A 27,894-nucleotide genomic window follows, 5' to 3' on the forward strand; every position below is an offset into this window, starting at 1 on the left:
TCACTGCCGTAGCCTGATCCCTTATTTGAAATTCTTGGGGCCAGAACTGTTTTTGCATTTTGGGTTTTTGTCCCCAGATCTTGGAATATCTGTACATATGTAAAATGAGATTTCTCTGTGTGAGATCCAAGTTTAAACACAGTATTCATGTATATTTCGTATGTTCCTTACATGTCTTACGCATGTAGCCTGAGTGTTTTTAGTGTCAGTGTACTTTGACTGTGATGCTTCATGTGGCAGTGTGGCAGGCAGCATTCCAAAGGTTTGGGATTTTGTAGCAGTTTGGTATCGGGTCCTGATCTAGATCGCCCATCTCCCAAATGAGTGTACGGCAGAGGTTAAATTAAAAGAGAGAAATTGTATGATTTTTTAGGGCTTCAAGAGGGTCAAGACCCTTTAATTAAGCCCGAGACTCAGAGGGCTGAAACAGAGATTTCTCTGGACTGCCCATTTTATTTATGAGGTCCAACAACAAGGGGTGGGGAAACTGAGGAAAGTGCAGGCAATGAGCAGGACCTTGGGAGTCACTTCAAGGACGTCTCCAAGAAATGAATCAAGTCAGTTCAGTAGCTCTGTCTTATCATGAAGACATGCTAGGAGTGACTGTAGGAGTAATTTCTGTAGCTGCAGTCTTTACCTAGTTAATTAGGGTTGGAGCCAAGTGTCCGAAGCTGTGGCCTTATCTTGCCCTTTGAGGTATCCCTGACCTCACAGGCCACTATAGGCCTTAGCCAGGACCAGTGATTCATAGAGGTTCACTTACTATGAATCAGCTCCTGTCGCCAGGCAAGGTGCCTAGGCCTAGGACAGACTCACAGATAAACATAGAAAGCCAACTAGTAAAATTTAAGCCCTGCTCAGAGCTGCTTTGTAATGGTCTCGAACAGTTTGGATTTTGGGTGTTTCATCAGGGATGCTGCCCGTGGCGGTGAAGCAGAGCAGCATTGGAAAGGAGGATTAGCTCTGAGGTGGCACCAGGAATGCAGGAGCCTGGGTTCCAACCCTGACTCCGGTGCTGCCAGGTTGTGTGGCTTTGGTAGGTCACACTGAGCAGTGATGTTTGCTTCTTAATCTGTAAATCAGAAGGATGGGCCAGGTCTTGTCTTTCCTCGTGGGAGCAAACCCAGAGCAGCCTGAGCCCCTTGTGAGGTGAGCAGGTAAGCGCTCTGCTGCTGACCCTGCTGCGTGGTGAGAAGAGGTCCGGTGAGCCAGATGCTGTCCTGTGTGTTCTTTGCTCACTGCTGGGCATTACACTGATAATTGACGGTCCAAGGCTACAGTATTATCATAAAGGGAGCTGTAGGGCAGTGTGGGAATGAAAGAAAAAGAAGATCTTTTGTTTTCTTCCCTCAACACATTGAAAATAAAAAAAAAAAAAAAAAAAACAAGACTCAGGTGCCCAGATGTTTTTAAGCCTGTAGAGAAAAGTTGAAAAGTCCTTTGTTGCAGGCCAACACCTGGTGTAACCGAAGGCCTGGTTTCTTACCCACTTGTCCTGTAGTATATACACTAATCCACAGAAAGATCCTTCTGGAATGTAATATATATGTTATCAGATAAAGCAGCATTATGGGTTAGAAAATGAGAGTCAGCGCTTTGTAACCATTCTGCTAGGAAGTGAGAGCACTACTCACCCTCACGGGATCCCTCCTGCGTGGGAGGGAGAAAGTTCAGGAGGGCTCCGGGTGACTGCAGCTTGGACCTTCCTTTGCCAGAACTTCCCCTTTCAGGAGTTGCTTTTCTTTTCTTCCCCGGCTGCTCCCAGCAGTCTCCATGCAGATCAGAAGCAGTGTCCCTTGGATAGTGAGGCGTCCAGGGCTAGGCTGGTGTGAAATTTGTTCATGAATTGCTACAGTATTCTCCTCATGTTTCCTAAAACTGGTCATTAAAATAACTTGATTCCTTCTTTTCAATAATTTCCCTGACTTCTTTGGGAAATGAGTGTGTGTACATTTTGTTACACTTTCAAATGAGTAGAGAATGCTTATGTCACAGGTGCATACAGAAATCTGTAAGTCTGTGGCACTGAGTGTTCTTTTTTCCTGTTTTACCCAGTGTCCTGGGTTAGGGTGTGATATGTTTGGATATTGGGTGCTTTTGAATTTTAATCACAGTTTTTGATGACTGTCTCTTTTTATATGAAGAACGTTGGCCATGGAGTCAGGAGACATAGTTTCTATGCTTACTACTGCCACAACAATATTGGAGAATCTTGGATAAATCTCTTGATGTCCTTATGGTTTATTCATGTATAAATAATGAGGGAGGATTAGATTTATGTGGTCTAAAACATAGCTTGGGAATTTCTTTTTCTTTTTGTTGAGAAAGTAGATTTTCACCCCGCCCCCCACAGGTTTTGCCTGCGGCCTGTCCTTCCTTCTGTGTGCTGCTAACAATATCCCTTGGCTGGTGCTGCCTGCGCTTCTGCCCTGGCTGTACTAATTTTAGTTACCCTTTTTGTTTCTGGAATTTTTTTCCATCTCTCTGAAAATGCAGAGAGTGAAAGTAGAGCCCACAAGTACACAGGCTTCCCAGCCTGGTGTCTGCTCTCCTCTGGCATTTTTTTCCTCTCAAGGAAGTAGTTTGACCTTCTGAGTTAAAGTCCTGCTCCGCTGCTGCCCTGCTGTTGCAGAGTGGTGCTGTGAGCCCGGCCTTGGACACAGAGGACGGAATGGTGGCCCTGCTGCTTACAGGTCCCTGTGATACTTTGAGGCCCATCCTTTAACCGCACATTAAACCTCAGTATATCTGTATGCTTTCTTAGTATGTCTGTCCTTCTGCCCAGGGGGCTGTGAGGGTCCAGTGGTGTCATAGATCTGGAAGTACTCTCTAAAAATAAAAGTTTATGTCTGTACTGGAGTTGCTTCTGCCCCGTACGGTGTGCATCCTGAACCGATGAATTCAGCATTGGTGGAGTACTTGCTATGAGGAGAGTCAAGGGTTTATAGTTAGGTTGGGTTTATATAAAGTGTTAAATATCGCAAAGAAGGTGCAGCTGAAACTTCTGAGAAAGTTGGGGGAGGTAATTTCAGGTTAGAGGTTTTAACACCAGCACTATAATTTTTATATTTATTTTCTAGGTCATTATGTATTTTAAAAGCTGTTCTTATACTTACTAGGCATAGTTCTGTATTACCCCACTGCCATTGGAGTTTTATTCGCAAATAGATGGATTTAGTTGTTCTGTAATGTAGCACCTTTTTTTTTTTTTAAAGGTTTCTCCAATGCTTGATGTCATTTGCCAATTTTAATGGATTTAGTTCCATTTCTGTCTCTGGTTTGAGAATGAAGATTCATAGATAAATATGGGTTAAAGATTTACCCTTTGAGATTAAAATCTCCACGGTGGGCCTTAAGATCTGATGTGTGACTTTATGGCTGTTGTGCAAAGTGTTTATAGTGTGTTAAGGAGACTCCCAAGCTCTCCTGAGGAGCCCACCATACCTGCTGCTTCCCCTTAGGCAGGGCTTTTACCCTTTTTCCTGGCCCTGTTAATCTGCAAGCTGCTGCCTCCTCTTTGTGTTGGGGCTCCTGGCTTCTCCTCTAGTGCAAACAGTGTGCAGAATGCGATTGTTATAGTTACGTTGTCAAATAGCATTCACATTGTTTTTCAGAGCGGAAGTACACATTTATTTGTTAGATTTTGGATAGCAGAAATAGGTAGTTCTGTTAGTTTTTTGTCTGCAGATAAGATAGAAGATACAGGAGGAAATGATATAAAATATATTGAGGTCATGTTGACATTGGGATTTACCTTTATTTCCCCATTTCCCTTATAATCTGGTAAGTGGATAAAATATATGACAAGTAGAAAATATTGAAAAAATAAAAAGCCATCTTTAATCCACCACCCAGTTATAATCTCTTGTGAGCTGTTTGCCCATCTTTTTAAATACACTTGTTTAACTTCATTACCTGTATTGGTGCTGTTCAGTGTTTCCCAATGTGTTACTTCATCACAGAGCCAAAATTTGTGCATTGGAAACATCCCTTATTTTAAAAGATTTTTTTTTTTTTTTTACACCTGTTGTGTTACTGTCTTGGTAGTTGTTTTGAAAACTTCACCTCTAATGCCAATGACTTCTGAGCGCTCCTGGTGATGCTTAGATCCTCCCAGGCAGGTATGCAAGTCTTCTGTGCACTTCAGCTATTGCTGGAGTAGTTTGAATGGCTTTAGTAATGCACTAGCACTGTGCATATCTGTTTTGTTGGTTTGACTTCCTAGTTGTGTTTAGTATGATTCATTGTTTGATAGACTAAAACCCAGGAATATATGTACATCTTATATGACTTTACTGCAAATAATACTTAAGGATTTTTTTTTTCCAACTGCCAAGCACATGCCAGTTTTTTGCAGTTACTGTGTTAGTCCTAGATTTGCACTGGTGCCAGCCTGTCAGTCCTGACTCCAAAATCACTCTACTGTAACTCCATGTCTTTGACTCTGAAGTTACTGCCTTAGTTTAAGTTTTTTCGTTGTGTTGTAGGTGCTAGGCTACTGCCTATATTCTTGCCTCCTCCTCTTGTTTTATAATACTTTTCAGCAATTTATTTTAGGAAATTTGAAAACTACAAATACCCAGAAGATGTCCTATAGAGACATGAGCTTTATGCTATGTGTCTTTTTATCAGTGCTGTGCATACACCAGTGTATTTGGTATAGCTTTTGAAGTTGGATCAATCTATGCATTTTAATCTTTTAAAATATTCTGTGCATATTTTACTGTATTTCTTTACTTTTTTTGGTTCTAATGTAGACACATTATGATTTATGCCTCATTGCTGATATTTCCATTTTTAGGCAGGTCCTTTGCCATGTGTTTTAGCTTTTAACATTGTATTCCTAGGGGTTGGTCTGCATTATGATAGGTTATACTAGTTGTTGTGTTAATGTATTTTTTTTCCTTCTCTCTTTAAAAGGCAATGTGGCTTTAGATAATCTACAGATAAAAGAAAATGCTCTGGTAAGTCTTTTTTAAAACTACGCTAATAACTCAGTTAATTTGGTTACTGGGCATCTGGTACCAGGTACCATATAAAGTGATTGAGTCATTTTATTTAATGACAATGATTTTCCATTAGGAAATCTCAGATTAAAAATACAGAAAAAAATTTCTCCTAATGATCAAGATAGTATCTTTTGGAAAGTGGAACTTTTACCTAACCTAACTTGACTATAACATCATAGTCTACATTTTTCTTCTGAATTATCTTTACACGTTTTTCAACTAAATAAGGGCTTGACTTTAACAACTATGTAATGAATTATAGTAGTCTGGCATTATAAAACAGTAATAATAAGAAAAAAAGAATTTTTTTAAAAAATAAGAATTAAAAAAAAAATACTAACTGCAGAAAATAATTTTTGTCCCTTACTGTGGAGCAAGCAAAACAATTTTCCTCCTATCCCATTTGCTTTCTATTTAGTTTGTTGGGTTAAATTTACATTTATGAAGTCACTTCATCACATTTTCAGGTTCCTAATTTCTAGTTAATAATATCTTTCTGCATTGGTTTAATCATCTTTAAATCACACTTTATTATTTATTTATTTGTCTTTTTGAGACAGGAGCTTGCCATCTCTTTCTGACTGGCCCTGGGCTCACATTGTAGCCCAGACTGGCCTCTAATTTACAACAATTTTCCTGCCTGAGCCTCAGGAGTGCTGGGATTATAGGCACGTATCACTACGCCCAGCTAAAGCACAATTAATTTATAGCATTAAAATACCTGTGTTTGTGGCTTGAATAAGATGAAAAATGAACTGGAGGGCTGGGGATTTAGCTCAGCGGCATAAGCACCTGCCTTGCAAGCAGGCGGTCGTGAGTTCGATCCCTGGTACGGATAAAAAGTTAAAAAAAAAAAAAGAAAAATGAACTGGAAAACTGTGGGTCCTCAGAATATTTGGTTCTTTTTTCCTGTGTTTATATGGCACATCACAACTTTTAAATTTTGTCCAAAAACTTGAGTTATTTTTGTATTGTTAGAGATTGGAATAAAGCTTACTTTTCTCAGTTTATGTCAATATTTTATAAAAACATAAGTATAAATAGAATTATGAGCATAGAAAACAAATTGAATTCTTAGCCTAAGTTGAAGAATGTATCTTTAAAATTTATTTATTTATTTATTAAATGAGACAATTATTTAGTTAGTTTTTTTTTAAGTTACTGTTTTAGTTACTGTGTGAGATAACTTCCTTTTCTTGTTCTAGCATTTCTTTTAAACTATGTCTGTGTGTTTAAGTTAATGGAGCTTATATTTGATTTGATTTATTAGGGCAAATTAACCAATTTATCCACTTCCATTTTTAAACTACAAGCTGTTTAAATTTTTCTTATTAATAGTTTTCCATGTGAATTTTTTATGCACAGTCAAAGTTCAGTAAAGATTTTTTTCTTTTAAAGCTATAAACCCTTTTCTGAATTACTGAAATACAGAAAATGCATTATTTATTTTTTTCTTTAGAGGGTACTGTATTTCTGTATATACGTGATACTAGAGTAACTTTTGGGGGCTTAATAATGTGAGATGTCCTTTAAATTTCTCTTTTTTCCTGAAGAGTGAATTCGACGTTCCTTTTAAAGTCAAGGCTGGGCAAATTGGTAAGTACTTAACTTTTTGTATGAATTATTATTATTCCTTTGTTTTTTATTTTTTTGCATTACTTAAACTAAGAAATGGTGTTAAGCTTGACCAAAAGTGTGAGAAATTTTTGTCTTACATTAGTGCTTATAGAGTTCTGAACTTAATACACATAACATATAAATAATACCTACCTGAATGTTTTGGCAGAAGGGTAGAAGTTACCCTCCAAGGTGAGGGGACATTTAAACTGCATCTGTGCTCTTCAGGCTTGGCTCCACTGCATAAATACAGCATTGGCTTGACTATAGATATCCACCTTGTGTAAGCTTTTCTTTGTTTGTGAAAGTAGTATAATTCATAAACTATTAATAAACTTTAAATGCAGCTTATTTCCCTCACGTTTTGTTCAACCATTTTCGCTTGCTGTATTACACAGCAGTGTGGTACGGATGCTATGTTTTGGTGAGTATGGGGTCTTTCTCTTTGCAGCTAAATTTTTTTTGTTTGATTTCTGGAATCGAACTCAGGGCCCTTGCACTTGCCAGTAGGGTGCTGTGTCGCTGAGCTATATCCCTGGCCCTGCAGCTAAATTCTTACACTTAGACCATACACAGCTAAGTATATGATTTTCAATAGGAAGTTTAATCTACAAAGTTCTCCCAACTAATCCACACTATTGGAGATGTCTGTCTGTCAATCTATCCATCCATCTCTACACCCACACTTGATTCCTTATTTATACTGTAGAATCTTCTCTTTTGCCATATCCGTCTATATCCCAGGAGTGTATCACACTGCTGCTTCTCTTCACTTAGTACTCAAGGTTTGAGAAGGCTTTGTTTTTCACTACTCCAGTGTCTTAGTAATTACTTACTTATTCGGGTCCATTTTTATGTGTCCTGTTAATGTAAAGGAATGTTTTCATGTTTTTTCACATTGGAAATAAGAGTCCCTTATTTTGGAAATATCTCAAGTACATGTGTCACCTTTTTTGTTTGTATTTTAAGTAGCATTGACTATTGTTGTGCTCTTTAGCACTGCTTGAGAAGTATTGTTGTTGAGGCCGTATGCTTAATGAAATCCAGAGTGTAGAACTTACAGCCATTTATTCATCCTTTTACTTTACATACATGTGCTAAATCCAAAACTCTGCCAATAGTTGTGGGAGAGGCTAGGGTAAATATGGTATGTTTGCCTTCAAGGAAGTTACAGAGATCTAAGATTGGGACATAAGTTAAAATTGCATTTCTAGTATATTTGATGAGTTATACTGACATATGTTATATAGCTAACATATTTTATGTTATTCAAATTTTTTTTTTTTTTGTACCCCAGGGGTCGAACTCAGGACCTCATGCTTGCCAAAGTGCTTATGCTACTGAGCTAAATCCTTGGCTACTCAAATATTCTTACAAGGAGATTTGTATGTTGGAATAAGTTTTCTCATGATTTAAAATTTGTTCTGTTTTCTTTTAACGTGCCATGAGGATTTATACCTTTTCCAGGATTATTCATTGAGTATTGAGAAGGCCATTACATATTAGGATATAAAGTATATTTTATTTTTATCCTTTTCTGGTTTATGGAGTGTTTATATAAGTTATTAAATTTCTGTTCAGGGTTAAAATATTGTACCTAACTTGTAGAGTCAGTGTAGCTAAATAAGCTGAAACATGATTTGATTTTCTAAGAGCTAATCATATTTGTGAGTGACTCTAGGTTGTCTTTGTACTTAAATTAAAACAAAGTTCTTATCTCTGAAAGGAGGGGATAATACAACTAGCTGAGTTCCAGGACCTTCTGGAGGGATGAGGGCAATGAGTTAGGACAGAGGGAAGAAGAGGTGTAGGACATAAGCAGTCCTTTGTGGATATAGCACCTAGAGGAGCGCTTCCCAGTCTCGGTCTTACGCTAGGAAGGCAGTCAGATACATTTTGTTATGAGATTGTGAGATGATTGCAAGTAATATGTGTATGGTAGTATCATATATGTATTTGGTACCACAAGATTGTCAGAGGTGACTAGAAGCGTGGTGGTCTTAGCAGATCCCCTGCCTCAGAGCCCCTTAGAAACTCAGCACGTTACCAGCCAGAAAGAAATGGCGGGTATTTCTGGCTGAGTGCTGCAACCCGGCAGGACAGTCTGCATTCCAGATACTACTTTATTCCCTCTTCAGGTCACTGCATTCTTTATCAGTTCTTTGAACTTTGGGCATCTTCAATTACAAATGCCATCGATTCTTGTACTATGGCTTAGTGTGAGTTGAAAGATTCTTTTCTGCTGAAAGTCTTGGTCAGCAGTACTGAGAGAACTGTAGATGTTATATCATTATTTTAAAAAAGTTATGAGGAAGGAAGGTATTTATTTTTGGAACATAAAAAGCAGGGATAGGAAAGATGTGGGCAGGATTGTTACTAATACTACTAAGGGGAGACTGGGCCATGGCTGCCTGGAGACCTGGACAGGTAGATACAGAAGGAGACAGGATGAAGGAGGACATGGGAGAAAATACCCAAAACAGATTTTGTCCATTTCAGAATTTAGCTTTCTTCTCTGCCTTTTGCCCTGCATACCTTTCTCCGGGAATTTCATGGGCTCATCTTTGAAGGACCTGACATTAATGACCTGTGTCCAAGAGAACAAATGTATTCTGCCTCCCAGTGGTTTGTAAATACAAGTTAGGAGTATAAATGGTCTGAGTCGTGTAACACTACTAACATCATAGCATTATTGATAAAGTAATTTATCTTGCCTTTAGAGCTACCCTCTTTTCATTGTGGCGGTTCAGTCCCCTGGGGCTCCTTGCTGTGTTGTGCTTTAGCTCCTGGCATCTTGCGCAGATACCATTTTACACTTGGGCTCTGGAGAGTCAGTGGCTGATATGAGTGGACGCGCGTGGGCCTGCACGCAGGGTTCTGGGTGCTCTCTCATGGGCTGCAAGGATTTGGGACAATTTAACCTCTCCCAGACCGAGTTTCCTCTGTTAAAAAACTGAAGGAGTAGCTGCTTCATTTCTCTTATCATTTTAGAATGTCAAATAAGAACTAGCAAGAAATTTGACAAATATAAAGAAGTTTGCTTCTACTAGTAATATTATATGGAAAAAAGCTTTTAAATGCTAGTGTTGCAATTTTCCTGAGTAATAATGTATGCATGAAGAATTTTAATGATACTTTTAATGAAAAGTGAGAAATTTTTCTTTTATTGAGCAGTGAAACAAGGACTTAAGATTGAATTATGTTTCTGTAGGTAAATTAGCTTTGAAGATTCCTTGGAAAAACCTTTATGGAGAAGCAGTTGTTGCAACTCTAGAGGGATTGTATCTGCTTGTTGTCCCTGGAGCAAGTATGTTTTAAGTTATAACAATTCAGTGATATCATAGGGATATTAAATTGTTGTCTGGGTTAAATATCTAATTTATTTAGTAAGGTACGAATATGTATACATAAATAGCCACATTTGTGTGTATAATGTCTTATTATTATAAAGAATATATGCAGTGTTTTAAATTCTATTCTCTGAGTAATTATTTTGCATCTAATCTTTCTGTTAAGATGCTTTAGGCAAATTTATTAGGAAATGAAATGTAATAAATTGTTAAAAGTGTACTGATATGTTAATTTGCCCATTTCAAGATAAGAAAATTTATTCTTTATTCTATTTCACTGCTTCTGATTTTAAGTAAATGTTTTTTCAAAAATTTGTGTCAACATAGGTAAATTTTTAAGCAAATTGCATTATTTTAATTTTAGTGAATTTCTTTGAAATATTATAGTTTAACATCTTTAGTTAATTTTTTCCACTTGAAGAGTGTGATAAGAAAAATTTGGATGTTTTAGGATAAAATTACTTAATAATTTTCTAATCATAGTACAGATACAAATTTCAGTTTTGTATTTTTCTTACAAAGTTTTATTATATACATTATAAACCTTTAAGTAGCAGCAGCATTGACCTGTCTTTTATGTAAGATACGACATTTTTATGTAGTTTGTAGTTTGTCTAGTAGTAGTGACAATTTTGAAAGGCCGTAATGTGTTCCATGGTGTGCTAATGTTTGATCACCATTATAGCGAACCTTGTCGATATCTTTTTTTTACAAATCTTTTAATGTGTGCTTTTACTTTATTTCCTTAAGATACATCATCAGAAATGAGATTTCCTAGACAAAAAGGGTATATATTTTATGATTGTTGACACATATTCCTGAATTAATTTCTGAAAGCCTTTTTATCCTTCTACATTGATATCAGGTGGTATTGGATGGGAAATCATTTTTGTAGTTACTGAAAATTTTTCAGTAATTGCCAGTATTCTCAGGTATTTCTGTCTTCAGTTTCTCTTTTTATGTATCTGTATAGCCTTTTCCCTCTTTCCCTTTTTTATCTTTGTTTCTTTTTGTCACTTCTTCGCTCTTTTCCTTTCTTGGTTATGGTTTACAAATCAATAGAAATCGCTTATATTTAAGTATTTTGAGAAACTAAAGAATACAAAAGTGTTTTTGAACTTAAAAAATATATTATGTTACACATTTGTAGTAAGTTTGAACTTTTCACATTTATTTATTGATTCCATTTCTTTTGTGTGATTAACTACACATTTTTAGGTATTAAGTATGATGCTGAGAAAGAAGAAAAATCCTTGTAGGATGTTAAACAGAAAGAGCTTTCCCGAATTGAAGAAGCCCTTCAAAAAGCAGCAGAGAAGGGTAAGTAAGTTTATGTTTTAGATAACTTAAGCCTGATATATAATGCATACTATAGATATATTTAGTGTTTGTAAAATTTGTTTTACTTGACAAAATAGAGTGTTGCTCACTGTCATGTAAAAAAAAGAAACTTTGATTTTATTTCTAGAGAATTGGCTTCCTTGTAGAAATGATTACTTTTGTCCTTTTGTTTTACCATATCATTTTATATTCCCCAGAATATGAAATTCCTGATAATAACAGAAAACTCCTAAATTTTAGATTCTGTATTTAAAATGTTAATTCTGTCAAAGTACTATGTAAATATACCCTGAAAAATCCAAAGCTTTGCCAAAAAAGACTTACGATAAGAAAAGGCAGCTTGGCTTTCAACATTTGCTGCTCTTCAAACCCCCTCCTGAGAGGGAATCACAAGCCTGAGCAGCAGACACTCTGCTGTTGTGCAGCTTATTAGTGGAAGGCTGGCAGGCATTGGCAAGGATTCCTGCTGTGGTGAGTCAAGGACTTTACCTCTGTTACTGCCTCTTCTAACCTGCATTGCCTTCTTCCTTATCCCATAATATGGATGCATCATAACTTTGGCAATTTCTGGTTAGTACTTACATTACTATGACAATATTATTGTGCACTGCATAGGTTAAATAATGGATGGTGGTCATGTGTCCTTCCTTCTGTAGTCATTTTTCTTGAATTGTAAATGCTTTTTATTTGCCTAGTCTTCTATGTATACTTTAAATTTTTCATGTTATGTGAAATTGATCTGTTATATGACTGTGAAAATTGTTTTCAGGTTGTCTTTACCCATCTCTTGGTCCTCTCCACCTCTTTTTCATGAAGTTTTCCCTTTGAACTGTTGTGTTTTTTGTAGCACTAGGTATTGACTCCAAAGCCTTTGGTTGAGTAGGCATTATGCTGTACTGCTGAGCTCCACTGCTGGCCTTGAACTGTTTCCTGTTTCATTCTATTTTGTTTTTTAAAGGCTTGTTATATACTTGTCTTCCTCGACACTGTTCTTTGTTGCTCTTTCGCATTTAATTAACTATATCTAGTTCTCTTTCCGTTTTTCTGTCTTTGCTTTCCCATACTCCTGTTATGGGTGTTGTCATTAAGAGACATTTAGTAGCTTTTAATGTAATTTTGTAAAATTTTTACAAATGTTGTTTTATTTTACTTCTAGCCTTGTGTATTTTGCCTAGGGATTAAACCCTAGGTAGAAAATCAAGAATTTGAAGGATGCTTTTGAGAAGTCAAATGTCAGTCTGCTTACATATTGTTGGAAACATAAAACTTAGAAAATTATTATATCCTCTTGTCAGGGATCTTACATTTGATTTGGACAGAGAGGCAGTTGTATAAAGATAAGCAGGAGAAAGTGTGTTGCATCCTGATTAAAAGGTGCAGGCGTTAGGGCAGCTGAGAATTGGACTTATCATGTGCAGCACAAGAGATCGGGGCAGAAGGGGTCGTGTTGTTTACTTCAGCTAGCTGTGAAGAGTGCAGAAGAGTAAGAGGGGTCAGTGAGGGTGGGAAGGTGTGTACTGCCTGTGACGGTTAGGGAGCTGCATAGGGTGTGGATCCCTGGAAGGCTGGGAAGCTAATTTAGGGTAATTTTAAGAGGTTGGAAAGCCTCAGTGATGCAGGCATTCTTCGGAGTACTTCATATGAGTTAGCTCAGTGAATAGTTCCCACCCAGCAGTTCAGGTGCTGTTGCCATCTGTTTTAGAGTTGAGGAAGCTGAATGTTAAATCATTTGCTGTGTATGACACAATGAGAAAATGGTAGCTCTAGAATTTTAATATACTCTGACTCTAGATTCTGTATTCTTTTTTTTTAATGCTAGGAATCAAACTCAGGACCTTGTGCTTGCCAGGCAGATGCTTGTGCTACTGAGCTATATCCCTAGCTAGATTCTGTATTCTTAATAGTGAACTTCAATCTGCGGCCAGCAGGGAGCTAAATTCTCCTTTTGCCTTCTTTAAAAATCCAAAGAGGGGGTGGTGAGCCCTAAGGATTCTGACATTGTGTCTGAAAGCAGATCCTACCAATTTAAATGAGGACATTTCCGCTGACTCTGAAATTAGTGTTAAATATCACTTTTCTGAAATGGGCAAAAGAGCAGGCAAAGAGAACCAAAGGAATAGATTATTTTGTTCCATTTGAAAATTTGTAAAATATTTCAGTGAGACATTAGCTATAATCAGTAGTATTTGCCTGTCTTGCTTAATTTGATTGTCACAGTTTTGATTAAGAATTTTTACTTTAATACTACGAAAATGCAGTTTGTATGTGGAAAGAATAAAAATGATGTCACTGTAAGTATTTCTTCAGAAGTAGATGGTTTGGTGTAATTGAATTTCAGTTGTCCTGTGAATGGTTTCTAATTCTCTTTGCAATCAAGGTTAGGTGTATTTTACACGTGGAAATTAAAGTTGTCTTTTAATGCTTTGCGTTTTGGTTATTGCTGCCATGTGGATACAGGCACACATTCAGGACAGTTCATATATGGCTTGGAAAACTTGGTTTACAAGGACATCAAGCCTGGTGGGTATGCATGGTTAATTATTTTCAACTGTAAAAGTTATACTCTTATCCATGCTTGTGCTCTTAGAGGAGTCCATTTGATGGTGTGCCATCCTTTGAAAAATATGGAAATGTAATTCATACCTTTCCCTTTACCATCGTTTCCTTTTTCCTACCTTCTCCAGCCATTGATTCATTCACTAAACATTTGATTATCTTTTTGTGGCAAGCATGATGCTGGGTGCCAGTTGTTCAAGGTAAACAGGCACAGTTCCCTGCCCTTGTGAAACTCCAAAGTTTGATCTGTCGGTCACTGTGAAATTTATACTGCCTTTGGGATTTTAGTTTTCTAGCACAGTAGTCCAGTTTCTCAATTAAGTCCCTCCTCTCTCTGTAGCAGTGGTTTTCAAGCTTATGAAAGAAACAAAATGGACTTTTCAGGGTGGGGGGAACAGAACTATATTCAGAACTCTGATAGAAGGTCATCATGGCATTTTTTCTGGTATTCTCCCTGATCTGTTTGGCTTTAGAGGTAGTTCTGGGGGGTCTGTAGCCTACTGTTATGTAGAGCACGTTGATATTCAAAGCTTCATAAGGACAGATTGAAGGTTGCCCTATCAAATGCAATTGTTTTAATACCATAATTTGATTTATTGCATTTTGTACTTTAAAAGTGTAAAGAATTTGGTATATTACCCGCACTTAAAATTTGGTTTGATGAAATGGCAAGCGGGCTCTGTAACTCAAATTTTAGACAAAAAGCATTGTGCTAGAATTACTTCTGCACCTAGAAACTTGTTTAATATGTAGGTTCATTGTGACAGTTGGAAAAAGAATTTGCTTGGCAGATTCACAGCATTAAGTGAAATTACCCAGAAAGCACATTTCCTTGTAGCAAATCTACCCTTTTAGTTCGCTAACTATGTTACTTTGTTTTAGCTACTTTTATGTAAAAGGCAGCATGCAGATGAATATGGCTGTCTGTCCAGTTTCATAGGTTGTGGTTTTCTGTTTTTTTTTTTTTTTTTTTATTTAAGGAGAAAAGAAAAGAAAGAAAAAAAACAGTGAAGGGGTACAAGTTATACAGATTTACAGAATAAAAAAATGCGCAGTAGGAAATCACTAGTTAATGGATTACATATTGCCATCTTAGAAATAATTGTTCAAGTCACAAAATTAAAGCTTGTAGAGTGGACATTCCAACAATGATACTGCAAACAGTTCTGTTCAATGATCCAATAAAACTCTGTGATATCATTTTCTATCTTATACATTTAAACATACATGCAGTTATATAGTTTAGAGCACTTTCTTTTCCTCTCTTTTGTACAATGACAATTACCCATTTTGGGTTTTGTTGCTCCCACAGTTCTTATTACTTTTTTGGAAGGGAGTAGAACCAAATGTGACATAACAGAACAGAGTCAATCAAATCAAAAGGGTAATAGATAATGTAAAAGCATAATACTAGGTGATCAACAATGGTTACCATAATGCCTCCCGCTATCTCTAATAGAATTGCCTATATCATTAGTTATAATAAAATTGAACAAAACAGTAAAGAACAAAACCGACAAAACCAAAACATTGGAGACATTATAGGTCTTCAAAAGTAGATAAAAGTCAACGAGAATGGGCGTTATAATGAATCTCATTATCTTCTCAGCTGATGCCTGAACTTTCGAACCTGATACTATCCAGCAAAACAGAATAGAGGAACCTCAGTCAAAAACAAGATGGTGAGAGTAATACAGGGCTTCAAATCAAGATAATAGAAAGTCAAAGTGGGTTATTATATTATATCCTGCTATATTTTTCCCTTTAATTAAATGGATAAAAATAAAAAAGTAAATAATGGAGTGGAGATTGAGAAAAAAGAGGGCATAACAGCGAAACAGGGCAGATCAAAACATAACCATTTAAGCAGAATAGTGTTTCACCACCAGATAATCCTGACCCAAAAATAGTTACCATATTGACTCCCTCCCTGAAGTCCTTGAGTACAACTTCATATACTGTAGCATTAAGTATATCAAAACAATGTAAAACCATTTAAGAGAATGACAGCATTACAGGGTATTTAGAATCAACTAACAGAAAATGAACAATGGTTTCTGTATAATCTCCTTGTCTTTAAAAGTTTTTGCTTATACTATCGTACATAATAAAATCCAATAAGATACAACCTGTTTAGACCATTGGAGACAGAAGAACAAAAGCTAGATGAGACTTCAAAACAAGATGGTACTAAATCAGCATTACCTATTAAGATGTCATTTTCTCCAAAAAAAGCTGTTCCTATCATCCAATCTTCTCTGTCTCGTTTCTGTTGAGCTCTTTTTCTGTCAGTAGCTGTCAGTAGCTTGTCTTCTTCATTTTGTTCTCTGCTCCATTCCTTGTGGCCTCCCTGCCACTATTTCTGGGTTCTTTGTATTTTTCTTTTTTTAGAATATCCTGCAATATTTTCTGTAGGGTTGAATTGGTGGTTGCAAATTCCCCCAGTTCCTCTTTATCCTGGAAGCACCTCGTTTTTCCATCAATTTCCAGGGACAGTTGTGCAGGATATCTCAATCTTGGCTGGAGATTATTATCTTTCAAAGCTTGAATTATTTCTCCCCATGCTCTTCGTGATTTGATGGTTTGTGAAGAGAAATCTGCTGTAATTCTGATGGGTATTCCCTTGTAAGTGATCTGTTTCTTGTCTCTTACAGCTTTTAATATTCTGTTCTTGTATTGAATTTCTGGAATTTTTATTATTATATGCCTGGGTGTTTCTCTGTTAGGGTTGTAGGTAGCTGGGGTCCTGTATGCCTCATACATTTGAGTATCTTTACCTTTTGCTAAATTAGGAAAATTCTCCTGGATTATTTCTGTGAGTAGCTTTTGTAGTTCACTTGTTTGTGTCCCTACTTCTTCTTTTATGTTCTTAATCCTTAAGTTATGGATCCTGTTATCATCTTCTTGTCTTTGTATTATTGCTGTTTGTTTCTTTGTTATTTTTAAGAAGTTTTTCATTTCATTCTCCCATGTTTCAAGTCTGCCCTCCAATTCAGATAGTCTGTCCTTAGTTTCTTTCAAGCTGTTATGCCAGTCTTGGGTAGACTTCTTAATTTCTTGATAGTCCCTTTGCACCTGCTTCACATACTCAATGCTTTCTCTGTTTTCTCCATCAAGCAATTCTCCCCTCTTTTTCTGTTCTTCCATTCCACCATCTGCTTTTTCGTGGGTGGTGCTTAGCATTTCTCTAACTATTCTGCATACTTCTAGCTTCAGGTCATTGATAACTTCATTCCTGAATTGGTCTATGAGGCTCTCTAAATGGCGCTTAATGTATATTGGTGCGGTGTCCACTATTGCCTGTTTCTCAGAATTGGGGGCCGAGGAGCCTTTTTTGTTGCTTCCCTTCCCCATATTTTCTGTTCCTTATAAAATGCAATCTTACACAGGAGGCCCGGCTTCCCTGCCTGTCAGCCACAGCCTGATCAAATTGCGTTGGCTAGTTGTTCGCGCCCACCGCTGCGTACCAGGGAGTCGCGGAGGAGGCAGCCTACGCAGGAGTCGGTCGCTCCTCCGGGCCACCGTCAGGCTCTGGGATCTGGGTTAGGCCAGCCTAGGGAGTCCGCCAGCAGCGTCACTCAGGCCAGGCACCTTTCACCAATCCCGTCCGAGAGGGGAATGTGCGGCTGCACTTGCCACCGCGCCCTGCTCTTACAGGACTGCCCGAGCCCAGAAAAACCTCCGCTGGAGTTAAACTGTGGTAGGGAGTCAGTTTCTCGCTCACCTCGCCACCAGTCAGTTTTCCTCCTTGTCCGTCCTGTTTCCGACTCCGTTCGCAGACTCCCATTCCCGAGCTTCTGCGCGTCTCTCCTTGCCGAGCCGCTGTGGAGGCAGCCAGCCGCCGGGCGGCGGGAAATCCAAACCGCGGTTTCCACTGGCGCGGGGTCAAGCCTCCACACCGAGATTTTTCTGTTCCTATTTTAGCGCCAGGACTGTATTCTAAGTTGGATTCTCTCAGCCCAGTTCGTTCCTGAGTCAGCAGAGCATATCTCTACTGGTTCGTATCTCCTTAGTCCGCATCATTCCTGGCCTCTGAGCCGAGCCTTTAGAGAGCCTTCAGTAGTTGCTGTTGTCTGTCCGCCATGTTCGAAAAACTCTTCATCTCATTTTGATATACGTGTTTGAAAGGACAACTATTGGGGCTGGGGATTTAGCTCAGCGGCATAAGCACCTGCCTTGCAAGCAGACAGTCGTGGGTTCGATCCCCGGTACATTGTGTAGTTTGGAGGTCTCCCAGGTTCTTTCTAAGCAGTCCACAGCGAATAGAAGCAAAAAATAATGGTGTAGCAAACATCTAGTGTTCCCTTTTGTGCCCTGGCCTTGCAATTGACGCCATGACACAGGAAGACACCGCCTACCTTCGGTTGTGGTTTTCTGTAGTCTGCTGTATTTTTTAATCCTTCTAGGTATGACCCATCCCCAACGTACAAATGAGTACTAGTGGCCTAGTGAGATACCTCACAAAATCCCTGGGTGCTATTGTTAAAAGCAGTGGAGAAGTCATTATAAAGGAACACCTAATGGATTTGGTTTTCTTCTTCCTTTGTAATGTGCATTACTTTGGATAAAAAATGAGATCCAGAATATTGATGATTCTGAAATGGGAACAGTTAATTTTGTTGATGATATTTTCATTCACTTACCCAGGAATTCCTGTGTACTTCATGATTATTTCTTTTCAGTTTCCAAACATATGTTCTTTCCCCTTTTGGTGTCAGGTTTTTTTTTTTTTTTTCTTTTCTGATTCTAGGACAGTGGTTCTTCAGAGTCAAAAGCATTTTCGTAATCATGCTAAGATATTGCTTGATTTCGCACAGTGTCAGACATTTGCCCTGTTGGCACAAATGCGATAGTAAATTGCTGGCTCATGGTTCAAGGCAGGGCACCCTGCTGCGTTGGTAGTGGCTGTGTTCTTTACCACCTTGCCTTTTCAGTATTAACATTTTTCTTAAAGTAGGAAAATTACAATTTTAATAAACTGCAACTTTGATCACATGTCTCTTTAATGTCATATGCAACAAAAGAGCAAGTGTACTTAAGGGGTAGGTCTGAAGAAAGTGTTCATGCAGTTGGGTTGCTTTTTTTAAATGGAAAATCATGTTTACCTGAAAAAATAATTGACGGATTATCATTATTCAGATTTGGGAGTTGTTCGATGGAACAAAGTAACTGAGGAATACTTTAAGAGTTTTGAAAACCTTACACTTGCTACTTTGAGCTTGACATTTCTTAATACTTAGAAGACTTTTCTGATGAGACTGTTGGTGATAGTAACAGATAGGACTTTGGATATTAAATAAGGAAATGACCCAACATTGGACAGGTTTGCACAGTTCAGATAAGCAACATTTCCAAATGCACTAGTAATGAATAGAAATAAATCATTTAAAAGGTTAAAGTGCAGAGCAAACCAATTGATTTTAATGCTGGTGAAAAGTTCATTGATAATGTTTTAGATTTCATGAGACAACTGCCTTTAAGAGACTACCACTTGGAATGTTGTATTCATAATTACTTGGAAAGGTCATGAAAATATTTGTCTTTCCCATTGCGTATCTGTAGTGAAATGATGTTTTTGCCATATCCTTCAGTCAGAACAACGTATCTCAAAAGATTGAATTAGAGGCGACACATGAATCCAGCTGTGTCGTGAGCCAGCTGTTAAAAGGGTTGTAACCGTGTGACTCTTTCTCACTCCAAGTTTTTGTTTAGGAGTATATGCTTGTCTTCTTAACTATATGCTGTCTGTGTAATTATATATGTAATAGTTTATTTTTTTAGTGAATTAATCAAAATACTTCAAAAATTCTGTTTTAGATTTCCAGCATAATTAATATCAGTAAGTTACAACCCACAAAAGATAAAAACTCTTTCAAAGCCTCAGGTTTTAAGTGTGTCAAAGGATCCTGAGACCAAAATATTTGAAAACTGCTTTAGAGCATGATTGAGAATAATAGATTTATTATTTACCAGATTAGTTAGAAATGTTCTCTAAGGAACTATGTAGTACTCAGCTGTGAAACCGTTCAGAGAAGTGTAATGTGGCATCTCTAACATGGAGTTCAGAGACGTGACAAGGGGCTGGAACAACCTTGGAACAACAAGGACAGGTCAGACAAGAAGAGACCCTGCTGTTCTAGCCAGGTAGAATGATTTTCAGAGCTAGTGTCTTACTTGTTTGTTTTCACATGGTATTTGAGAACTCAGTCTTTTTATTTATTTATTTAATTTTGTTTTTTGAGACAGGATCTCCTTATGTAGTTTAACCTGGCCTGAGTTCGTTATGTTGTCCAGGGTAACCTGGAACTTGGCCTTCATTTTCCTGCTTTAGCCTCCCAAGTGCTAAGATTATAGGGGTGCATCACACCATGCCTGGCATGTATTTTTAATTTATAAATGAAATAGAGTCCAGACTATCACTGTGACTAGAAATACTATTATTAGTACTACCCAGATTCTGTTACATATTTTAGTAGATATTTTCTCCTTGAAACTTGGGATTTTAGTCTTATAAACTGAAGTTGATTCTTAATTTAGTAGTGTAACAGTTTACAAATATCAAGAAAACAAAGTAAAATTTCAAGCTAAATTTCATGTATATGCTCTCAAATGTATGTATAACATGCAGTCTATGAATAGCAATACAATTAATCAACAAGTCAATTTGTTACATAGACTTTATATGTTTCGTTATAATGTTTACATGTGGGTTTTTTTGGAATTCATTTTAACAGTGCCCAGATTTTACACCCTGCCCTAAAACAAACAGACTGCCAGAGGAAACCTCCTGCTTCAGGGCAAGGGACTTGTGTAAACACCGTGAATGCAGTGTAGTGCTGGGATTCCCTGTGTTTGCTGGAATTCCAAGTGAGACTTGACCCCACATTACTTAGAGGAGTTAAGTAAGGCTACACCCAGACAGAGGTGCTGAGCCTGAGGTTTCCCGGTCTCCTAGAAGTTTGCTAGAAGGTAATTTCTGGGAGGACAATTCAGCTTTAGGGAATGATATTTTACACAGTAGACTTTGTAAAGTACGGCTTGTATTGGAAATTACAAATAATATTCCTGAAGTTTCCATTATGAAGATGAGTGGCTGGAGATAGAAGCAGACAGGGATGTCTGAGGTTACATCACAAAAGAGCTCTTTTTTGTCAGGCAAACATGATTTAATTTTATCTGGCAGGCGTCAGAGAGCCTTTAACTAATTTTGAACAAGGGCTTAACAGGCTGTGGGTAGTATTCAGAAGAAATCTACATGGTGGGTGGAAAGAAGGGCCTTCAGTAGGCAGGAAGCAGGGCAGCCATGCGGAGGCCACCTCAGATTTGGAACTGGAGGTGATGCCCAGCGGGCAGCTGGGGGTGAAGGATTGGAAGTTGGGCTTGGGAGAGGCGGGTGTCGGTTAATTCCGGAGTTCACTGAGTCACTGCTAAGTAACAAAGGATGAGGTTTAAGGGAATTACTAAGGCAGTTCAGTGCATGGTTCTGTGAGCATTTCCTGTCACTCTCATGTTCTTTGCATCCTTGACTCATGGGTTTTGTTTGCGAGGCGGATCATCTGGGGAGTCATCTGTCGGCATCCTGCCCACCCATTTCACTTGTGTTCCTGCCACACATTTATCCAAACCTTCCTCTGAAAGTTCTGTCATTATTACATTTCCAATATTTTGGTAGTATTAAAATCGAAGGGGAACTTTTGTCAAGTAATAAGTAATGTATAAAGGATGTTGCAAGTGAATATTTTATCCCATTTTTGTATAATTGTACCTTTAGGTTATTTTCTAGATTAAGGAAGGTTATTCTTTACTAGAAATGTTATTGTAAATTAAAGGAGGTCTATGAATTTGTGTTTGTATTGATTAGAGTAAGTTGAATCATACCAAAATTTGCTTTTGGGAAGAATGTTCTTATTTTCTTTTCTATCCTCTTGTCTGCTAACTTGAATTTTATCCTTTTCTCACTAATATGCTTCCACTGAGAAGGACGTAAGCGTAAAAAGCACAAAAAACATTTTAAGAAACGTTTTAAAGGTCTTGATCGCTCAAAAGGTAGGTAAAAGTAGTTTTTATGCCATGTGTTGTTTACACACATTGCCACTTGATCTATCTCAGAAGGTAAAATGAATGTTAGCTTCTAATTTAATTTCAAGTATGAATTTCAAGTTGAAAATCACATTAAAATCTAAACTAAATCTGAGAAAAAGTAACGACGCTAGGGCAGGTGTAATTTCCTCTGAGCTGTCCCTACCTCTCCTTCGGGCGTCCGTTACATGGTGCTGTGAGAATGGCACGGCTTGAGCTTGTGTTTTCTGTTTTTAATAGATAAGCCTAAGGAAGCAAAAAAGGATACATTTTTGGAAAAATTGGCAACTCAAATAATAAAAATGTACAAGTGAAAATCACAGACATTCACATTAAATATGAAAATGATGTAAGTAATTTCAATTATTTGGTTTAAGTTAACAAATGTATATTATATAATAGTCTTGGTTTGTATGGTTCATCTGTACCCAACATGATTTATTTTTTATTTTTTGCAGTACTGCAGATCAAACCCAGTTACTCTACTACTGAACTACAGTCCTAGACCTTTTAAAAATTTTTCGAGTGTCTTGTGAAGGGGCCCGTGCAGGACTTGAACTTGTGCCCCTCGTGCTTCAGTGATCTCAGTGCAGTCAGTAGAGGCATTTGCTTTTGTGCCTGACTCTCGTATCTCCCCAGAATCTGAGATTAATGTTCTTGCATGTGTTTTCTGCACTGGGCTCTTTTCATTGAGTACGCACATATGTAAAGGTGACATGAAACCACCACGTGTTGTCCTCTGTTTTTTAAAATTTTGTTTTATGCGTTAAGACTGATAACTTTAAGGATCTGAGCAGTTAGTTCCTGGAGTTTATTAAATAACCAGTGGTAGTGGTCATCCATAGGAAAGGGACTAAAACAATGGTCGTCTGAGTGTGGTGCCGTTCTCTTTCCCTTCTACTCAGTGGATTAAGCCACCCACAGCTACTTACAATATGCGACATTATACTTAGAAACCAAAAATTTCACTTATGACCAAAAGCTTACCATTAGTTGATAAGAATTTAGCTAAAGTATAATGTATCTTGAATTGTGTCTGTTTCCCTGAGGTTAAAGCTTGAAATAAACCAGGGGTGGGGTCCACTGGAATAATCCCAGCTTCCTGGGAGGCTAGGGCAGGAGGATTTTAAGTTTGAGGTGAGCTGGGCAATTGGGCATGATCCTGTGTCCATATAACGTTAGAAAAGGGCAGGGAGTGTAGTTCAGTGGTAGAATGCTCTTGGTTTAGAAATTTTAGCTTTTATTATTTACTCAAGAAAGGGGAAATCTTAGTCCATCTTTCTAAAAATGAATCTGCATTCTTTTTTGTTTTGGGTTTGAATTAAACAGTACTGACAGTAGGTATATTTTCATTTCCTGATTAGCTCTCTGTGCTTAGTACTCAAGCACACTGGTAGCTTTTCAGAAAGGATCTCTATTTTAGAGTAGGTTTATACACTGGCTTTACAGAGTTTATTCAGATGAATTTCATTAACATAAATGTCTTACAAAACACATTATAAAAGCTCATGTTCTAACACACAAAAATAACACAGGAGAGTGAAAGATTTTGTTAAAACTATGAAGAAATGTGAACCCTCAGATACTGATGGTGGCAAAGCAAGTTACTTACTGGAAATACGTAAATGAACACAAAACTCCCTAATGATAAGAAGTGGACTCTTAAGAGAAAAGATTGTTGAAAGCCACATTTTTCTTTCTTTTTTTTTTTTTTTTTTTGTCTTTTTCCTTTTTATCGGTACTGGGGATCAAACTCACGACTGCCTGCTTGCAAGGCAGGTGCTTATGCCACTGCGCTAAATCCCCAGCCCAAAAGCCACATCATTTTATAGTAAACAAATGTGTGGACTTGGAATTGGATTTATACATTGTCAATTTGGAAAATAGCAAAAAATCACCCTGACATATTATTGGATGAAGGCCTCAGTTTGAACCTAAACTAAGCTTTTTACTGACCCAGTATAATTAGAAAGGTACATTATTTCTTTCCTTTTAGTAAAAAAGAGATGCACAGGAATAGGGTAAGTAACATCTGTCATGTTTTAATTGGTGACAAAAATGTTTTAGAACTATCTAAAGAAGAACATTACAAAGCATAAAGAGTTCCTGTTATAGCTAAAAAGCTATGAGAAACACAGAATGTAAGAGGTGGGAAAAATAGCCTGGCGTGGTGGCACATGTGTGTAATTCCAGCACTTGGGGAACTGAGGCAGGAGGGTTGACACGAGCTTGAGGTCAGCTTGGTCTACATAGTTTCTTATTTTTATTTTTTATTTTTTGGTAGCAGGGATCGAACTCACAATCATGAGCTTACCAGGCAGGTGCTTACGCCACTGAGCTAAATCCCTGGCCCTGGGCTACTTAGTTTTAAGACCAGTGTGAAGTATATATTGAGACTTTCTCTCATAAAACAAAAAATCAATGGGAAAGTATTTTTTATCATAAACGTGCTCACTGGCTAATAGTAATTGTGAATAGGGTAGTGGAGATTGTGGAGTTGTGTGTTGTTGAAGTTCTTTCTGAAATAGCCACAGAATATTTTATCTGTAGGTACAAAAAGATGAATGTAAGGAAATAGGGAAGTGTTTTGCTATAAATCATTACCTGCATTAATTACAAATAAGGCTAAGAGTGCACAGTATCAACTATATGAGGGCGTATATGCATTTTTCCTGTTTAAGAAGAGCGTGTGGTAAAATTTTGGGGTCTTGGGTTACTTAGAATATTATACTAGTATTTCTTTGTGCTTTGCTCATTTCTATCATGATCAAGTGGTTCTTTTTTTTTTTTTTTTTTTTCTGTCTCTCTTTTGGGTGCCACGAATCAAACTTAGGTCCTTGTGCTTGCGGCAGGTGTTGCGCTGCTGAGCTACATCCCTGGCCCAATGCAGGGGTTCTTGGTAACTTGACTGTCTTCAAGATGTCTCAGATAATGTCTGTGCATCCTGTGGAAAGCTCTGAACACTCTGTAAATATAACTTACACCAAAAGTTCAGGAATAAAACAAAAGTTTAACATGGGTAGATTTTGAATGAAAAGACAGGAAATTAAATATTAATCTAATTTTTCTTAACAAAGCATTGTAGAAATGCTTCGTAAGAAAGCACTGTCAAGAAAAGTAAAGGCCCAAAGAAGCAATTTGTGTTTCTAATTGTGACAATTTTAAGTGTTATAAAAAGGAGTTAGTGGCAGTGTTATTGAGTGTCTTGAAGACGGTCTCTCCTTAACTCTCTCTAGGACTCTGTTAGCGATGGTTACTGAGTCTCTGAACCTGGGAAAGCATATTAGATCCTGAAGTGTGTTGTCCCTGGTGCTATGGGTGCTGACCTGCTCTTTCCGGGCCTTTCTTTCCTTCCTGTCAGTTGGGTTGTATGACTCACCTATAATCATTTTTCCCCACCACTGTTGGAAGGGATGGGCCACAGGTCACCCTCACTTTCCATGTATCCTGATGTCCCTTTCCTTTGGCAGGTCACTGATCCGGAGCGGCCGCTCTCATTTGGTGTTACCCTGGGGGAGCCTTAGTCTACTGGTAATGTTGCCTTGGTTTTGATTTTGGTGGAACCTCTGAAATATTGCTGTGAATCATAAGCTGAATTGCCTAAAATCAACTATGTCTGCAACTAGCTAATGCATTTTTTATATTAGGTTGCTGCAGTTTTGTAGAAATTCAACATTTTTGGTGATGCTCTTATTACATGACATTCTTTCATTTTCATTTTTCTTACCACAAGTAGATCTAAATACCAATTTTAAAAGTTACTTAAAATACTAAATTTTAAAATTTAAATTTACAAATATATCTAAATAGCAAATAGTCTGAAAGGAATAAGAACTATCTTAATATGTGCGAAAAGTGGGGTGGAAAATGTATGTTGGGCTAAGTGCTACCACTTGATACAGGTAAACGGATTTTCTAGGTGGCTGTGCATGTGTATGTATTTACGTAGATCTGTCACATTGGGAGACACATAAGTGATTCAGTTTGGTTATTTCTTTTTTTTTTTGTTTGTTTTTTTAAAAAATTTTATTTAAGGAGAAAAGAAAAAAAAGCAGAGAAAGGGTACAAGTTATACAGATTTGCAGAAAAAAAATGAACAGTAAGAAATCACTAGTTAATGGATTACATATTGTCATCTTAGAAATAATTGTTCAAGTCACAAAATTAAAGCTTGTAAAGTGGACATTCCATCAATGATACTGCAAACAGTTCTGTTCAATGATCTAATAAAACTCTGTGATATCATATTCTATCTTATACACTTAAATATACATGCAGTTATATAGTTTAGAGCACTTTCTTTTCCTCTCTTTTGTACAATGACTATTACACATTTTGGGTTTCATTGCTCCCATGGTTCTTATTGCTTTTTTGGAAGAGAGTAAAGCCAAATGAGACATAACAGAACAGAATCGGTCAAGTCAAAAGGGTGGACATAATAGATAATATAAAAACATAATACAAGGTGATCAACAATGGTTACCATAATGCCTCCCGCTATCTCTAATAGAATTGCCTATACCATTAGTTATAATACAATTGAACAAAACAGTAAAGAACAAAACCGACAAAACCAAACCATTGGAGACATTGTAGGTCTTCAAAAGTAGATAAAAGTCAACGAGAATGGGCGTTATAATGAATCTCATTATCTTCTCAGCTGATGCCTGAACTTTCGAACCTGATACTATCCAGCAAAACAGAATAGAGGAACCTCAGTCAAAAACAAGATGGTGAGAGTAATACAGGGCTTCAAATCAAGATAATAGAAAGTCAAAGTGGGTTATTATATTATATCCTGCTATATTTTTCCCTTTAATTAAATGGATAAAAATAAAAAAGTAAATAATGGAGTGGAGATTGAGAAAAAAGAGGGCGAGCAGGATCAGCTCTCAAACTTTATTACGTACAGCGAACCGGACCTAACAAGGTCCGCCACCCTCAACGTTGGTTCCTCTTCCGCCGTTGGGGGCAGGAACAACCTCTTATAAGGGGAAGCAGTATCCAATCACAGAGAAGCGCGCCTAACAAGCTGATAGGCTAGCGTCACGGGTAACTGGGCAGATATGACAATTTGGCGGGCTTGTTCAGGCCGGGAAGAACCCGGAAGCAGGAAATGGGCGCCATCTCAGGTGGCTTCCCACATCTCCCCCTTTTTTATTTATTAAAATAGGATGGTCTGTGGGTCCCTCCAAGGTGTCTATGACCTTGTTGCTGTTAGACACCTAGGAGTGGGCCTACCTTGTAGGCCGAGGCATGAGAGAATGTAGAGGTCTATACCCTGCTGTGCATCACCCTGTTTTGTGCATATCCTTGCGCCAGGACCATGCTCAAGGTGAGTGGTTCATTTTTTCGCAGGGCCAGGCTTTTGTGAACCGTACCTGGATGCATATAGACATTCATTCCTGCCTTCCCCCCAACCTTTGGGGCGGATGGCACTGCAGTACCCTTGGTCTCGCATCTCAATGCCAATAATTTGACTCCAGAAGGGACCCCTGGCCTTATAGGCCATGTATATCTGAGTGGAGCCTGTCTTAGGTTGACCGGGAGGGCTTTTCCCGTCTTACCCGTCATTGGCTTGCCCACTCAGCTCTTATAGCTGATGTTCTGCAATGTGAAGGAGATATGCGGCGGCCTGCTGGCCTGATGGGCCACCTGCTGCCATTTGCATGGCTGCCATAGCTGTGATCTTAACCTGCTGCTGAGTTTGTATGAGGCGATCTAACAAGCATTTAATAACCACAAGCCCTACTAGGATAGCCATGGCAATTAGGATCCAAAAAGAGGTAATCGTGGGACAGAAGGAAGAGAAATGGAGGGTCGACCGGAGTTAAGCGGGTGGGTCATAATCAAGGACTGTTTGATTGATGGTGTAAACCCTGGGTGAGGCGGGCGAGGCCACCGAAAAAGGTGCCAATGTGGGCGGGTGGTGCCAAGGACCC

The 27,894-nt window shown here is 38.0% G+C and overlaps 1 protein-coding gene across 1 annotated transcript in view; it reads left to right on the forward strand.

Annotated features, from left to right (window-relative positions):
- LOC106027030 (intermembrane lipid transfer protein VPS13C-like) overlaps positions 1–27,894 on the forward strand; it is a 74,566-nt gene that overhangs the window by 3,349 nt on the left and 43,323 nt on the right. The window contains exons 2-7 of the mRNA XM_063243578.1: positions 4,921–4,964; positions 6,563–6,605; positions 9,838–9,933; positions 11,195–11,296; positions 22,193–22,301; positions 25,423–25,483. The gene's annotated coding sequence lies outside the window, so the exon portion shown is untranslated. The remainder of the gene's footprint in view (positions 1–4,920; positions 4,965–6,562; positions 6,606–9,837; positions 9,934–11,194; positions 11,297–22,192; positions 22,302–25,422; positions 25,484–27,894) is intronic.

Source organism: Cavia porcellus, unplaced genomic scaffold (assembly GCF_034190915.1).
Source record: "Cavia porcellus strain 051 isolate PalLab524CR breed Dunkin Hartley unplaced genomic scaffold, mCavPor4.1 scaffold_38, whole genome shotgun sequence".
NCBI lineage: Eukaryota > Metazoa > Chordata > Mammalia > Rodentia > Caviidae > Cavia > Cavia porcellus.